Source organism: Dromaius novaehollandiae, chromosome Z, assembly GCF_036370855.1.
Source record: "Dromaius novaehollandiae isolate bDroNov1 chromosome Z, bDroNov1.hap1, whole genome shotgun sequence".
In the NCBI taxonomy this organism is placed as follows: Eukaryota; Metazoa; Chordata; class Aves; order Casuariiformes; family Dromaiidae; genus Dromaius; species Dromaius novaehollandiae.
In genome coordinates, this window is record NC_088132.1 from 61770310 (window position 1) to 61786350 (window position 16041).

Below are 16041 nucleotides of genomic sequence, written 5' to 3' on the forward strand. Positions count from 1 at the left end.
TTCTCTCCTCAGTGGCTGATTATTTTCCTTGGGAGAATAAGGAAGCCACTGATGTGTAATGAAAGATACAGCTTCATTGTTTTATCTTTGAAAATACATACTTAGCCGTAAGGGGCCTTTTGTACCCAAGGATTTTCTGTTCCTAAGAAGTTCAGCTGTGATGGTATGATTACTCAGCTGTAATACCATGTGTGGTTGTGAAATACCTTCTGAGATATCAATCAGAAGGTAAAAGGCCAAGTGGCTTGTTGTTACCTCAAACGCCAGAGATCCTATGAAAGCTCTGTTCCTTGCAGAAAGTGGCCACACTGGCTTTGTGTGTTGTTGGGTTTACAGTAGGAAGCAAACTCCCTGCTATGCTAAAACTATGCAGGCTTGCTTGAAAAGACACTCAGCTAGTACAGATTTCTCTCCAGGTAAGAGCAGAAGAATACACCTATTTAAATATATCTTAGCTGGAAAAATGTATGCTCTTTACATCTGGAAGGAAGCACGTTGCTTCTTTGAGTTTGTCGTAGCTAGGGCAGCTGCTTACTAGAAGCTACAGCTGATGCTGAGTCACAGATAAGAGTGAAAAAGCAATACTTTCCCCAGCAAAACTCCCCATTTGTGCTGTCTTGCCTCCATGACGAGAAAAATATGACCCCCATAATTCTTCACTGTTTAGGTACTTTATTTTTATTGCCATAGTGCTGGGTCCCAAAATCATGGCCTCACACATGGCCTCTGGAATAATGTGGGAACATACAGTTGAGTTGTATCAACCCTTTCAAAGGTAATTGTATAGAGGGACTGGCTAGGGATAACTGGAATAACTGGGAAGTTCTCAAGTTATTGCACTTGTGCTTCCTGGTGATTATACACTACGTAGCTCCTTAAGACTTCGTAGAGAAGTTGTCAACACATGGACTGCTTGATGTCTTGGTTATTTTAATATACATTCCTTAAAGAGACATCATAAACCAAAAAATGATTATGTAAAAGTGAGGTAAGAGTAATATCAGCTATTGTGCCTAGCCTTTAGCTCATTTGACAATTTTTGTAGCTTCAAAACTGTTTTCTCTCTTTTTCTTTTTAGTGTTTCTTTCATGCTACCAAAATGTGATACCAACACTGCAAGCTGCAACACAGCTGGTTATGCAGAAGAAGCAGAAGCAGTGTTCAGGAGGTGGCACTGGGCTGACCAAGGGCAGCACAGCAGAAAGGAGACTTTCAGCCCCAGTTCTTAACAAGCATTTCCATGGAAATGCGTTTTTCAGATTCGTAGCTGTACTAATATGCACCATTACATGCATTTTGGAAATCCAACTGTTACGCTGTAAATCACACATTTATTATCAGTCCCAAGGCCCCAGGGAACTCAAAATGATGGGTAGAAGGAATACTCTTGTCTGTTAGTTTTATGCAGGGGACACCTGTCCTACCTGGTCTTGTTCAGTTCATCTCAGCTTAACTCCCTTTTCCTCTGTCACCCTCTCTTCTGTAGTTAGGCACTGTGCTTTTCAGGGCAGAGGTCTCATTTGCTGTGTATCTATGCCGTGTGATAATGAGTAGTAGGGCCTTTACAGGAATTTGAACCAAAGAAATATTTTATTTAAAATCCACAGTTTCCACCATGCAGCACCACTTTCTTATCTCTGCATGCCATGTTTTTGCCTTTGAGACCCTAGATATCATACATGTTTTGCAAGGTATTTTACTGGTAAATTTATTCTATATTCAGCTTGGTTTATGCCATCTTTTTCAGACATCTTTTATTTCCTGGGTTAGTGTAGTAGTGTCAAATCTTGTTCACTCTAGGTTATAAACACTTATATGAAATGAATTCTTTTATTTCTACAACATGTCAACTAGCAGCAAACTTGATTTTGCTGAGTTTGCAGATGGCATGTGGACCTAATTTTGTGGCTGTAAATCAAAAACACTTTTAACGGAAGATTCTTGTTCACCAGACTGAGTTTGTAGGAAAGCATCAGATTATGGATGTTTGTTATTTTGTAAAAATAGCTTTAGCAAAAATGATTTTTATTTTATCTGAAATACCTTTTAAATACTTTTATATAGAACATAAGGAATCTGGCCTTTTGTCTTCTACACAGATAAGCATCCAGACAGACAGCACAAATGCATAAATACCACTTCTTTGGAAACCAAGCTTTAAAAAAAATACAGTCTTCTAGTTTAGAATGTTTTCTTCTGAAATTTAAGCATCACATGTCATAAATTTTCTGAAAATAGAAAGCTTCAAACATTTCAAATATTTGTTTCTGAGAAAATTTGCTAGAGCACCTTTGGGGATTTTGATTTTCCTTCTCCAATTCTGAATTCTAAAGAATTTATACATCTCAAATCATCCTGGTATGGTACAGATTTTCCCTAAGCTACTGGCAGTAGAAGCCACAGAGTTTCTCTTTTGTGGTAATTCTTTTACTGCCTTTAATACCAGCTTTCTAAGTTGGTTTTGTTAGCAGATGATATGATTTGGAATAGTATGTTGTAAATGCGTTAATTCACTTAACCTTAGTTTTCTTCCTGTAGCTTAACTGATTGTCATACATTTAATCTTGGATCACTGCTAAGGGCATTTTGCTCAAGCTAGCCCGTGATGAATGACCACCTAGTCACAACGTCAGCACTGCCCACGGGAGAACTCCCCTTCAACTAGCAGCTTGACGTGCTTTCTTCGTGAAGAGCTTTTAACAGTTTGTTGCTATTGTGCAGTGGAAGAGAACAGCTTTTTCTTCTTATTTAGAGTACTGCTGTGGTATCGTGATTTTGTAGTTTTAAGATCTTGAGATCAAGCCCACTGAAATCCCAATGGATTACCAATGGGCTTTTGATCTGGCTTTAATCCTTTCAGTTGATGCAAACTTTCTGATTTATTTAATTAATGCTGTTTTGCATCCCTACTGCTTTTTATCCTTTGGATATTGCTGCCTTCTTCGTAGGCTAAGATTACGTTATATGTTGAGACCAGATCTTTGTCTGTCCTGCTATTTTTACTGAGCTTTCACTCAGTCCTAAGGAAGCATGTCCTGCTGGCTCGTTATATTTGGATTGTTCCCATGGTCCAGATTTACTGGATTTTATTTTAAAGTGCCTCAGGTTGCTCATTTGTTTGGTAATGTACATTGAGTCATCTCCTGTTCTGAGTAAAAAAAAAAAAAAAAAAAAAAAGACTTTAATATTTTTCAACAATTTTATAATCTTGTTTCACTGTTCTCAGCATTTCTGGATATCAGTTTTAATGAAGCTTCTCCCAAACCTGCAATTGTGCAGTCCCTGTTCTGTCCCTTCCTCTGAAGGAACCCAAAATAAAGACAGCCGTTATTATCCATTCCAAGCAGGAATGAGAAATAATTTGCAAATTACTTGCTACAGTTGAACTATTTGTAGCAGCAGGGAGAGAAGGAGGCAGTGTTCACATAAACTACTTCAAGGCCTTAAGGTAATATTCAAACTATTTGCACTTTGCAACTACAAATTTCCATTTGTTAATTGGTAGAAGTACTTGGGAAGTACCAGGAATCCCAGCCACCTTTGATCTATGAGAATTTGAATAGCTAAGACCTCTCTAGGATGCTGGGACTCTAATCACGACCTGAAATTCAGTTCCAGCCCGAGGAACTTGTGCTATGGTTTCATCACATTTCCAGTGCTTTGGGGGGTTATACTGATTTGCTCTTAAGATGGTGGCAAGCATATCTGTCTGTGTTGTAAATAAGCATTTGCGAATAACTAAGCCAAGATGATGTTCAGTATTAGCATTCTTTTCTATTTCAATTTTTATTTTAAATAGGACAAACCCCACAGACAATAGCTAGTCAAACACACCATGCTTTAAAAAGCTGAATGGAAGATGCTGCTATTTAAGACCCCACAAATTTGCAGTGTGTGGGGATAGCTGTGCCTCGGACAAGCCCTGATGATCAGTCACTTGCTGAATATATCTTGTACAGTTTCAAAGCACTTTGCGATCCTTTGTGATAAGTGTTATTACATAAGGGCAAATATACCTCAGAGGTTTATGGCAGAAACGCTGGCTGTGCTCCAATTTACAGTGCTGTTGGCAGACTTCACTGCAGCTCTGTTCTGCTGACAGCAGAAAAATCCAGCCGCTAAAAGCATGTCAGAGTCAAAAAGCACTCAGCTAATTTATGTTCCTTCCGGTAGATAGCTACTAAGAAAGAAATTTAATGACTAAATCCCTTCCATGCAGATGCAGTGGCTGCTGAACTGGCCTCTTTTTACCTGCCTCAGGCAGGGCTGATGTGTGAAACAAGGCAAAGAGCAGATAATCTGTATGATTTTCTTGTCTGCGAGGGCCAATGAACTAAACAAACAATCTTCTCTTTTCTCTTTTCTTTGGACATACAGTTGGAACCCTTCCTGAAGATCAAATGACACATCCCATATTTTACACTTAACTTGGTAAAGAAGTGATTGCAGAATTTTTTAGCTGGGAGAACTGAGCGAGCAGTCATGGACTCAGCTATTAAAACTGGCGTGAAAATGCTCCTGGGGATTCGCTACTTAGGAAGCCTGACTAGAGTTTTATAGCCCTTGCCACAGAAACTGGCCGTAAGAGCCTCTGTGTTTTCAAGGGCTCTGGAGGCGGTGTGCTAAATTGATTTGGATTGACAAACGCATATAAAATGAAGAGGTTCCATCTGAAAAATCTATGCAATTAGGTTTGCGCTTTAGGCATCAAAGTTAAATGTAATGATATCCAGGAATTCCCGTAAATGAAATTAATATTCTTTCAGTTTTGTAAGTTCCTTGCTAACATTACCACGTTACAAATATTAAAAATTCTTTTAAACTGAGTCGCACAGCCATTAGTTCATGAGAACTGTTGAGGAAGAAGTGGTTCCCTTTGCCAGGACAGCCACTACTGTTCCGTGGCTAAACTTCCAGCCTTGTTTTCATTATAAATTAATTATAGAAACTCCCAGCCCAATTAGCTATTTTTTACGTGAGCCAGTAAGGGCATTGAGATCAAGAATGCCTGCCTCAATCACAGTCATACCTGAAGATGTCAAATGAAAGCACTTTACAAATCTGTGGTAAGGTATAGCTTCTACCCCAGACAGCACAGAGAAGAGAAGAATTATTATAACAGAAGACAGAGATAACTGAGCAAAGCCCTGGTGACACTGAGGAAGAAGATGCTTTCTCAGGTGGCCCCAATCTTAAATACGGTGTTCAGAGCTGTCACTATCCATACGAAGGAAGGTTAGCATGCTCGCTCGCTCAGTTGCTTTCTCTACAGCTTGCATGCAGTATCAGAAAGCCAGCTAGAGTGCTCTGGGAAGGCTGAATGTGGAAGAAACACTGTCCTCAGGTCACTCACCAAGTCTGAAAGGAGCAGAAACAAGAAACAATCCTCTCATTTACCTGAGAGCCCAACCAGTGCACCACCTTACTCTTTTTCTGGTACATGTGCATCTTTGCTCTCCTCTCAGGGAAACTGATTTTGGCACAACTATCTCCAAATATTTTTGTAATCTGCTAAAATGCAAATCTTTATCTGTTATTTAAAAATCCATGTTCAGAAATTTTAACTGTAATAAAATGCATAGCTCAGTTCTGGAGTTATATATAGAAAATCACTGATTTGGGTGTTGTGTGTCCAGTACTGTCAGCCACAGACAGTTGGATTTCTTTCCTAAACTCCTGCTGTCCTCTAATAGAGGTTTCTGACATTATACTAATGGGGTGTAGAACAAGATGCTCAAAACCCATTAGTCCTAAGGTGGCTTAGTCCCCAGAGCTTAGTCAGTAAGCACTAGGAACTTCAGATGTATGCCTTACATGGATGCAGTATTAGATAGAAATAATTACGGTGTCACATGACAGAATTACGTTATGGATATATTTGTTATATACTTAGGGAGTGAATGCTAATGATAATTAGCACAGCCTCTGACCAGCCTGAGCTATTCTAACAAACAACAGTGTGTGTTTCTACCGGCATTTAAATGCCTGGTCATTGAAAATGTTGACAACCTCCCCCACCCCTCCCGCTGATCACCCCCATCTGTGGGGGAGAACCATGGTACCTCCATTGCGAAAGGCTGTGCTTTTAACATTGCAGAGGCCAGGAAGGATTGAGCCTTAGCCAATGCCTGTGGAGCCCTTTGAGCTTTTGCAGGTGTCATTTCCCTTCCTCATGCTCTCTCTGCAGAGACGGCGTGGATGGCTTGAAGCGCGGGGTGGCTGCGGGGCCCAGGCTTGCTGCCAGGATTTGAGAGCCTCCCATCCCTTGTGCCTCCCACCATTCAGTCTCTTCAGCTGCATAGGCCCTTTAATCATTGCCGAGCTTCTTTCAAGCTTCTCTATTTCTTCTTACTCATAAAAGTTGAGATTTAACTTTAAAAGTCTCATAATATATTCATTCTTTGACAGAACTGTCAGTTCCAAGTCCTTGATAGCCGCCGGCTCCTGCTGCTCCCAGCAGCCCGGGAGCCCTGCAGTCTCGGAAGTCTCCTTCCCTGCTGGAGATCTGAGTTTTCCAGCCTTTCCCTCTAGCAGCAGCTGCTCTGGTTCTCATCCTGGGGAGGTGGATAACGTTTCACCAAAACCTGAAGCTTTACTAAACTTTTGCTTCTCCCTAGAATATTTTAATTGACACATTTTGTAATCTTTTTCCAGCTTTGCTGCTTTTATAAGCCCTGCCACAGAAACGAGCCCAAAATGGACAGGTCATTTCCAGGGCTTTGTAAGTAGCTGCTGTAACTACTGTTTGCATTTAAAGAGGCTTGTGTTTGGTCTCCTTTGATCTGATAGATATCAAAAGTATTGCAAAATACTTCTGGTCAATGCTTAGGAAGAGACGAAATAGTAAGAGAAGAAAGTGCAGAACAGAGACCTCATCAGAGGATTGGTCATATATGAAGAAATACAAGCACAGAGATTTCATTAGACACTAAGTGATTCCATAGGTGAATTCACATTCAATATTCACCATGCAAATCAGATTATTTCTAGAAGGGGTCCAATGAAAAGCCCAAATATTTCCTGGGCTGTTGGAGGAGGTATATTTCTAGTTCTGGGATCAAATGTTTTTCAGAATTTTCAAATTATTTATAAAGAAACAGAGCAGAAGTTAAAAGTGGAAAATATAACCTTTCCCTTGATATGACTCAGTGAGCTGGGAATTGCACACATAAGGTCAGACTCACTGAAACATTTAAAAGGTACATATGCATATGCAGGAGTCATTATAGCCACTTTAAGATTGAATGGACTCTATGATTCATCAGCAAAGCATGCCCTGACTGTTGCTATTCAGGGTAAGGTGCCTAAGTTTAAAAAAGAAACGTTTAGAGAGTTCAAAACTGGTTGAAAGCAGTCACATGATGCTGTCAGTCTGATACTCAATGTAGGAAGCTATGTTCATTTTTTTGCGGGTATCTAAATTTCTGAAGACATGGATATGTACTGTAGGATCTAGGTATCACAGAACCGACGAACAAAGGATCGAGAATAGAGTCAGAGCTAGGCACCTCTGTATTTTCAAAAACCCTAGCACATTCCCCATTATTTTGATATCTAAATGTCTATGAAAACATGGCTTAAGACTCCACACTGGAAAATGGACAGCTGAGAACAGGTCTGTAGATGGTGACTGAGATTTGCCATGTTGTTTAGCATCGTCCTGTTGATGGGAGACAAAACTGTTATTTATGTCTGTAACAGGGAAAGGCATTTGTAAATAGGGTTTGGATCATCCATCTTGCACACTTGTTACTGCTAATGACTTCACTGATGCAGCCTTCCTGAAAGGGACGGTTTTTTAGAGGAAAAAAATATAAACAGTGACCATTTTAGCCCTAATGAGCTGAAACCAAAGGATGTTACCTAAGATATTAAGATGATACACATTTAGAAATCAGGTGCTGATGATTCCTCAGGTGTCTGAAAATCAGAATGCTTCATGGAAAAAAAAAAAATCTTGTAATGTTTACAAAGTTGCAAGCCTTGCTTACTATTTCTTGTTTTGAGCAAGATTTGCAGTATCTACTAAGGCCTATTTCAAGCCCTCCTTGAATTTCCTGAGGTTGTTGCAGCAACTTTAGCCTACTTTGCTTCTCCATAATGAATGCTCTTGGGTGTCCTTCTGCAGCCTGAGCTTGGAGGCAGTTCTTGCTGTTTATGTTTTGATTCTTCTATTTTGCAGTACACTTCTGGTCAAAGGAGACATAACTTATTCAACGACTGTGTGCTGGCAGAAGGTGTGTGGCTAAAAGATGGGAACATGGCAGTACTAATTATTTATGGCATAAGAAGAGCTCAGACAGTGCCGATATGGGTTTCAGAGCATCATCCCTGCGTTGTGGATCACTGCTAGAGGCACAGCTTTCGGGGGAGCTGATTATGGGGTGCATATGTATACCAAAGACGCAAATATATAAAAGGATGGCAATGCAGGGATTTGTGTGCAGTTCTCTGAGAAGGCAAGTAGGTGGGGTTTCATATCTGTTCCTGGGGAGCAGTACAGGGATGTGCCTGTGGACCTTACCGCAGTAAGAGCAGCTTAGGAGGCTCTTTGGTAATGTTGGAGGATGCTGGAACTGGAACAGTGATATGGATGTGCTATCCGGGAGACTGTCCATGCAGACTACGTGATGCAACCTCATTTGCAGAGTCTGGAAGGGTGTGGAAATTTGACTGTTCTGAGCTAGACTTCTGACAACCACAAATACTTCTAGTGGTGACAGCGTCATTTCTACCAAGGGACTCATCTACACTGACAGAACAAGCTGTGTCAGTTGCATTAGACAAAGGTCAGAAATTGAAATGATTTCACAAATTCATAGCTAAGGAGCACTGAATTTGCAGAAGGCCTTTAAAAGGCAGAAGAAAATATCTTCTCTGACAAATGTAAGGTTTGCATTTATTAAAAAGAGAGAGACCTAATGACTATCCACAAGCCTAATCTGTGGGTGTCAAAAAGACATATCCATAAAGCAGTGTCACTGCAGTGCATTCAACATTCACAAATGCAAATGAAGATGCGAGCAGCATGTGAAATTGCTGCATTTGCTCACACCATGAGTGACTGCACATGTGTGGGGTCAATGCTCCACACAGACTCAGCCTTTACACTCTGGAAAACTTGCAGTGCAAGTTAATTACAATATAAAATCTGTATTAACCACTTCATTTTCTGTGGTAGCTATTGCAGGAAGTTTATCGCCTACAGTGAACTGAGAGGAAAAAAAAGATGCTTTTGTGATCTCATTCAGAATCCCTTATTAATGGCAAACACTGCATTATTGCAAGGCATAATTTTCTGTTTATCCGTGAGTATAACGTGGATATACTGCAACAGACCTGGTAATCATTCTTCAGATAGTCTGATCTCTTTTCACCACTTATCTCCTGTCTTCAATTACTAGTTCAGACACTGTGAAAGCTTCTGCTAACTGACTCTTTAAAGGTTCCTGCATTAACCGAAGAATGGAGTGCCACAACAATCTCGGGATGGGTATCAGGGAGATTAAAATGCTGTCTAATTTGCCAATCACTATTAATAGGTTTATTGAGTACAAACTGTACCTTTCAGAATTTCACCCAGCATTGATTTCTCAAACAATGAGAAAGCTATTTAAAGTCTTTAATCAGCCATGCTCTTTCTCCAGGAACAGAGAGATGTCTATGCTGTTGTTTATTCTGAATGACTGGAAATACTAAATACTGATGCAGAACTGATCTTCCTTTTTTTATTATTACTTGTGACTAGTGGAAACTTTGTATATTCTTTTTTAATGGTACAAAGCAGGGCAGACAGAGGGAGAAATGACTACTTAGTCCTAGCATAGCATAGCAAATTCTCCCTGGGTCCAAAAGCCAGAAGGCAGTGATTGCTACCGTAGAGAGCTGAGGGAAGGAGAGCTCTGAGAGTGGTTTTCAGATGAGAAATATCTCCCTGGGAGTCCTCGTGCTTTGTGCTGAGACAGGGGCTGAGCATGCGGCTAGGTCCTGATGTCTGCCGGAGCTGGCTTTGCTGCTTTGCTTCCTGCCACGAGGAACGAGGATTAACTGGTGGCTCGTGCATCAGCAGGGTCCTGGTCCTGATCTAGCTCTAGCGTGGGCACTGCGCTTGAACTGTTACATAGCCCTAGTCTCAGCATATAGGAGGTGCACATGCAAGGGGAGAAAAATACCTGGGCCAGGCTAGCCTCTCTGAGCGACGCATTTTTCTCTGCTGCTTAGCTTCTGGACTATTGAACTAATTCTGGAAGATGTTCGTTAACAGGCCAAAGGGAAGTCAGACACATAGCTTTATAACGAATATAATGTGTGACATGGTTATCGTGAGCACAGAGAGAAAATGTCAGACTAGATGCACTTGCTGTGATTTTAGTGGGACTATGTAAGAAATAGCTCAGATTTGAGGTTCTTTTGCTAGCTATTGCCTTCAAACAATTTATACTATATTTAGGCCCAGCTATGTGCTATGTCAGGGAACAAGTGAGTCACAAAAAGTGATGGACATCTTAGCTACTTTCCTGTGGAAGTGCCCCCTTACCTGATGGTTCCCTTTTGGTTGCGAGTTACCAGTAACTCTGGATTCCCCTCACATGTCACTAGAGACATAAAAGAATTAGAGAGGACTTCTGCGATGTGCATGTGTATATGCTACTGAAAAGCTCAAAAACTAAGAACTCAGGAGGGAGGAACTATCTAATTAAAAGCAATGTGTACTCTCAGAAGTGTGGTTTCCCTCTGAAAATGTCACCTTCTTAATATTCAGTCCGTGATGGGTGTATTTATTACACTCCAGTCCAGTTCATCTGTATTGGCATTAAAGGCAGAAGGGTTTGAAAAGCACAAATGGCATTAGCAGCAAGAAGGAAGGAAAGGCGATTTGACCGCTGACATAAAGGACTGGCAGTCAGGGAAAAAATGTCTGAATGCTTAACACATTTAATCTGAAATTTGCCCCTGACAATGAAATTAGAACCCTACAACGCTGCTCAGATAAAGTTAATTTTCATGTCAGAACTACACTCTTTATTTTGCCATCTCCTGTGTATGACATAACAATAACGCCTTTAGCTGCAGGTCTCCTGCTGTTTTCCACAGGACCCATATCCCATTCCTTTGGGCTGCATTAACCGGTAGAGGGTACAATTCTAGAAATATATTAGAAAAAAATGAAAGAGTTTGTTTCCAAAATGTACTTGCTAGAAATCATGAAAAATAGGTGCAGCAGATCCTAGGGGAGATGGATATTTTGAAGGTGCAGGAAGGGAAGGGAATAACATCAGAAAATGCAAAGAACTCCACTCCATTTGCTTAGTCCTGCTGCCTTTGTGCTTATGGCAGCTCTTCCTCTACTAAGCTAAGGCAGCCCTAAGGCAGGTATGTAACCCCCAAAGAGGCTAAAAACATAACCGAGCAGGTATAAGTCATAAAAAAGTGTGGCAGAGACATTTCTGTTTGTTTTGCAATTCCTTTTACCCATTCTGCTGCCATGGGGCAGAGCTTAATTGGGATCCCTGCTGCTGAGATCCCCGTTTCCCCAGCGCGACGCTGCTAGGGCCGGCTCTTGGGCATTAGGGTAAGAAGGGCATCGCGCAGACAAGAGGTGTGCTGAGCTGGAAAATCTAGCCCATGAATTAATTTTGCTGCCTTGCTCTCTTAGCATTTCCATCTCATCTGCAGGACCCTGCTCAATTTGTCTTGCATGATCTCTGCTTCTTTCACTATACATTTCAGCTTGCTAGAAAATGCATCAAACAATTTCCTCATGCAGGGCCATTTTCTTTTTCTGATTACATCAGTGTGTGTCTGAAATAATGTTGTTAACTTCAGTGGAATTAATCCAGATTTACACCACTATAATAATGATCTCAGTTTGGTTTAGAGTAAGACAGGGGTATGTAGAAGCTTAGTTTCATTTGTTAATTAACTTGCATGGTAGATGAAGAGTGAATAAGACATGATAATGGCATATTGTCGTATAATTAAAAACTGTCCTTTATAATACAAAACCTGTAACCTGGCAGAATTCATCTGTGAAATGACTTCCCTGTTCCCCACCTTTATTCTTTGAATGCATTTTTATGTAACACAGAGGGAATAAAGGGGTGAGCATCAAAGTTGTTCCTACAATATCTATGTAACTGTTAATACTGTTTTTCTGTTAGACAATAGATATTTACATATATTAAAAAAGCCCAAATGCCTTAATAGTTTTAAGGTATGGAAGTAAGGGTATATAACCTTAAGGGTCATTTTTCTAGGACTTTTGGTTTTTTGGTTTTACTTTTGGAACCTGAATTTTAATGATTGTTGTCTTTCATAGGATTCTCATTTTGAAGATTGATTGGTAACATTCTCTGGAGAATCCTGCTTATGCTAATCTTTTTGTTTATGAAGGTAAATGCAATTACAGATGCTGGTCACATGCTCTGTCACATCTATGACATTTATCCACATCGGTGAGTAAGTGTTATTCAGAATACAATGCAAATTAATTATCTTTCCTCATAAGAAAAGATTAAAAACTGTGACAATTGCACTCAACATTTACTGTTCACTATTTACCAACTTATAAATTTTATTGATTTATAAATACTGCACAGTACACTACTTTATGCAAAAATTCCTGATACATTTATAAAAAAAAGGTTTCATTATGATTATTCTTAACTCTACCATCTTTGAAACTGAAACTGAATTTATAAATGAACACAAACTCCTTTTTCTTCCTGTGATTTAGTAGGACTGAAAGTTTTCTAGTTAAAAGTCAAAGTGTGTTGAAAGGAAACGTATCCTGCAGTGCTTTCCAGTTAAGTGCCGTCTTGTACTTTACACAGCATCCTTACTTATGAACATGCCTTAGTAGCCATACAATGGGATGAAAACACACCAAGTATTATGCGAGATTATGCAACAGCTGTATAAAAACACAAGAGTATATAGACAGACAAAAACCAGAATGCTTTCAGCATCTCATGGATGAAACATAGGGTGTTAAATTGTGCAGGTAAGAGAAACATAGAAGCTAAAAATACACAGCAATTCTGATATTTAAGTTTCTCAAGTAGCTGAAATTTGCACTACCAAAATTTACATGAGTGATGAGGAAGCACACCCTGGGACGAACCTTGGCAGAGCTACACAGAAATAGTTTCTTCATACGGATGATCTAATTAAGTTGACACTTTGAGTCTAAACAGATCTTCCTTTCATATTTGGCTTCCTTTTGTGTCACGCAACATTTAGTGCCATTCAGGATACACTTCACAGGGCATTAATAGTATAACAGTCGCAAACATCACTTAATAGACAGGGAACCAGAGGCTCCTAACCTACTTCTTGTCACAGCCAGAAGGTGTTAGTGAAGCAGCATAAAGCAGACAGCTCTCCAGTCTGGGGAGACATGGAAGGGCTCTGATTTCAGGCTCCCTCCAACTTATGTTAAAAGGCCATTCTTTAACATCAGGGTTTTGGGGTGTCCTGCATTGCCAACAAGCTGAGTTGCATACATCAACTCTTCCAGAAATCTGATATCTTTAAGGCTGATTGGCTTAAATCTAGTCTCCCTCTGAGAGTGCAATTCACTGTTTGTGAATAAAAGGAGGAAAGTTTCACAGCTTAAATATATGTCAGATGAAAAAATACCTCCTTTTGTTTGCTTTGAACCCAAAGGGCCCTAAAATACAGGTCTCCCAAGTAATCTGTGAGTATTGTAACCACTTTCTTCTTGTTTAAAAGGCTCGCTAGTGTCTACATTTACCTTCCAAATGGACCGATGGAGCAGGTCTGCTCCCTCTTCAGAACTGAACACTTTGCTGGTGGTATATGTTGAAGTAAATCCACTTAACAGGCTGCCTCTCAAGAGCTTTTGGTGGGTCTCCACCTAGTATCTGGATGCTGGGAAGGTCTACATAGGTGAAAGGCATGCAGTTGCTGAGCTGGAGTAGTTCTGCTTGTGCCCAGAAGACGTAATGGAGGGTCTTAGGCACTTTCAGACTAGAACAGAGGAAACCTGCTAGTTTAGGCATGTCTAGGGGCCAACAGCTGCTAAGCTGGGAAACTGTAGTTTGCTGTATTTTTATCGGTGCCTAAGCATTTTTTTTTAATCTAGCCCGAAATTTTTTTAAATTACCAGTGTTAAAATTGTCAGTGAGAGAACTGTCATTACACTTTGTTTTGTATAGTGATGCTATGGATATACCTTTTTCCTTGGACAGTTGTCAAAGATGATATAAAATGCCAAGCAACTCTTTGTTCCATAACTTGAGAACAATGATTTGAATTTTAGAGTTGGCCCAAGTTTTAGAGAGTTCTGATTTTATTTCATGTGTTCATCCAGTTCTGTTTCATTCACATACAAAATAGTTTTTTTGTGATTGCCAGTGTGTTCTGGATGAGAAATGTGTGGTCATGCGGCACGCTATGAATTTTACCTGTGCAAAGCTGCTCATTAAGTTGTTTGAAAGGTGGGTTCTTTTCCTTCCAAGTACCATTGCATATATTTGGGACCTGGAATATTTCTTCTGTGGACATCACCTAATTTGGTGCTGGCCTTACTTCGGGGCTCAGCTGGTTTAAACAATGGTTTGATACTGAAACTGAAGTAGCAGGAGAAAGGTTTCAAAACTACATGGCAAATTCTTTGATAGCAGAAGCAATGGTACATTAGAAAAACTAAAAAAGTTACAACTGAATGAATCTGATGAAACAATGGGATTGTGGCTGTAGGTGTGAGCTCTTATAGTGGAAGAATATATGTTGATCTTGTTAATTAAATTCATCTTGCTTTTATCTGTATAAAAACAGTGATATATGGGGTGGTTGGTCTGATGATATTTTCATCTTATGAGTAGCTCTTTTTACCTCTCTGATGTAACTGAGTACACTTAGGCAGTTGCCTGGAGCTTGAATTCTTCCCCAGTCTTCTCGTAGGTATGTATAAATTCTTCCCTGAGTTTTTACTGTGGCTATCAGCAGACTGCCCAAATTTAGCTCCTTTAAATGCATGCCTTAGGCTTTCTGTACCTTTCTTCTGTAGAAAGATAAAGAGGGTCATGCTGAGTGTTGAACCCCTGTTTCTTGATTATGGTAACACAGCAGACCTAATTGTACCTACTGCAAGCGCTTTCACTAGGGGACCTCTGGCCAGCACACTGATTACAGCAACTCCAAACAAGCATCTTCAAGCTAAAACATCATTTATTTCTTTCCTCAAGGTATAAAGCATGTAATACAAGAAGTAAAAATAGCACAAAAAGGATTTCTGTAGGTCTCTCACTCTCTTGCTACTTGATGCAGCAGGAACAACAGGTGAAAGCAAGCTCCAGTAGTGCAAAATGCCAGTGGTGATCAGCTGCATTAAGTATATTATTTTCTCTGCCATCCTGAGAATCTCTGTCTATAAGATAGAAAGCGAGAAATCCTGTTTGCATGCAGACTGAGAATGCTAGTTTTGAGGTGATAGGACTTCACTTAAAACTTACTCTCTTTTATTCAGAGAAGAGCTAAAGCATACATGCTGGGGTCAGTCCTCCCTAGTGTTACCATGTGTACACATGCTGTGTAACCTCTGGAGATGTGAGGAAAACTCAGGCAGTGTCCCACGGTGGAGCTGCAGGGTGGCAGAGTGGCCAGGCAGAAGTTGGGGGGGTTGCCCTGAGGCTAGAGGTGCCTGAATTTATGTACCTGCCTTACTAGCAAGAAGGGTCTTTTGCTACACCATACACAACCCTGCTCCGTGGCTCTGTTATGCTTTAAAATACTCTGACACCTCATAAAAAAGGATTTTCCCAAACCCCTTCCTTTCTTTCCCTTAGAAAGGAAAAAAGGAAATCTCATTTTGTACACATGTGAGCTGAAAGGGGAAAAAAAAAATAAAACTGAAGTTGTTTGGCTTGCCTAAAGCTTTTTCCCTTGATGTTTTTTCTGACTAGAAAATTGTCAAAAACATTTTTTCCCATTGAAAATATCAGTTTACAGGAAGTGATACTGTTAGACTTGCCTCTCTCTGCCTCCAAAACATTGCCAGTGAGCATTTCTTCCTCC